Raw genomic sequence first — 2162 nt, 5'->3', positions numbered from 1 at the left:
AATGTGCATCTTTATTTTTTTTTTTGGTGTTACTAGTTATGTCACCATTTTCTTCATTTTTTTCTTACATGTTTTTTTTTTTTATAGTGCTTTTTTTTTTTTTTTGGGTTTCATTTGAGAATATTGAACCATGTTGGCACACCAAATGTCCCCCCCCCCCCAAGGAGTGTGTCCTTTGTAAATGACCCATTGTATATTTATTAAAGGTTTGCTGCCTAATAATCCCCACAGTATAACAAACAATAGACATGTTTTCAAATGATAGCAAAAAGACATTTATTTATGCAAATGTCATCCAAACAAAAAAAGAACGGCAGCACTAGAACAGATAGCAAACTATATGCAAACTTGCATTTCCAACATGGTGAAGGATAAACTACCAAGCCTCAGGAGGCAAAACCAAAAATATTAAGCAGCAGCACAGAAACAAAGGAACCCAAACTGTGGTAGTCCAAACAAGATGTCCTTTGTGTGGAAGTAAATGGAAGGCAGGGAATCACCGTTTCCTCCTCTTTCCAGCCTTCCCTCCAGGCAGCCTTCCAGCGGATCTTACACGGGCTCTTGCAGGTGGGGTCGATGTGGCAGCAGGAGGATGGTGTTCAGCAAGCCGGGCCGGGTCACATAGCCCAGTGTCTGGGGTCAGCAGGCCCTTCTGCATCCACCAAAGGACCTGGTTCATCAGGGCCTTTGCCAGTCTTCTCTGGTCCTCCTCCCCTTCATTTAAATCGTGTGCCAAGGAGGCACTGAAGGCCTCTGTGGGGTTGAGGGGGGCCCTCATGATGGCGCTTGCCTCCTGGATCATGCGGAGGCTTGCCTCCTCCACAGGCCTCAACTGCCTCCTTCGGCCTGATGGCCTCACCTGGGGGGGAGAAGACTGGCTGGTGGTGGTTCTCCTGGGCGGGGGGACCTGCTGCAGGCCACTGGGCCCGGCCTCCTCCTGGCTGCCACTGACCCCGGCCTCCTCCTGGCTGACAGACACGTGAGGATCTGCCACCTCCTGGCTGATCTCTTCTTCCTGTGTGCAAAAAAAAAGGACATTTTTTACAATTTCGCTAAATAAAACCACACTCATTTTCCTGTTTTTCGTTTAGTATTTTCGGTTCATTATTACTTGAATAGACTCTACTTCTGACCCCTGCAGTTGTCATCCCTGACACCTATTTGTCTGTACACCTTTTTTTTTGCTTTTTCCCAGCTTGGCTTTTCTTTTACAATATCAACTCATTAATCCACCAATAATTATTTACGCCAGAAATATAGAGGAAACTACTATACCTCCTCATCGAAGGGTGGCAGATCTGCATCTCTGTCAGCCAGGCCCTCTTCCTCCGACTCTGCAGGGCTGTGATCATCTGGGGAATGTCCGCTGGAAGGTAGCGTGGAGGGAAGGTTGGAAGCAAGACTAGACATCATTTTCCTGCCCTCCATTTCGTCCCGCAAAAAAGCCATCTGTTTGTAATACCACAGTTTGGGTTCCTTTGCTTGTGTTGCTGCTGCTCCCGATTTTTTGGTTTTATTAGCTTTGTATGCTCTTCTATATGTGCTTCTCAGGTTGGCAAGTTTATCCTTCACCATGTTGGCAGTGCATCCTGGCACCCATGTTTGCATATAGTTTGCTAGCTCTTCTAGTGCTGCCGCTCGTACATCTTTATTGCAATATAACGAGTGTTTTGAATCCCACAGGATGGGCGTGTCCTGAAATTTTTCTAGTAAGGCCTCTATTGATTCCTTAGTTTGTAGGAGGTCCATTTCCCGGTGTGATTTTATAATTGTTTTTTTGAGTCTAGATTCGCAAAACATAAACCAAAGAAAAATAGATATTAAAAAGGATCAGCGTTGACCTTGATATAATATGTGTCTTCAAATTTATGACCTATATCTAATTACAAACACAGTCTCTCTTGTTGAAAAAATGATTGGCAGCTCGGCCGCATTGGTTGTACCAAACATTGATTTGCTAGATGCAGAGCCATTGTTAACATTGCAGTAACTAATTTTAATATCGAAAACTAAACAATGATTACAAATGAGAGCATTCATCTAGGCACTCTTTCATGTGTAGATCTCCTGCCCCTGACAATGGATGACATAAAAGACACTTCCTAATGACCTCTGTACAACCAACACTTGAACAATACTTTGCCTGATCTGAATACACCATT

This window comes from Rana temporaria, chromosome 1, assembly GCF_905171775.1.
Source record: "Rana temporaria chromosome 1, aRanTem1.1, whole genome shotgun sequence".
Classification (NCBI taxonomy): Eukaryota; Metazoa; Chordata; class Amphibia; order Anura; family Ranidae; genus Rana; species Rana temporaria.
Note: the sequence above shows the minus strand (reverse complement) of the source record.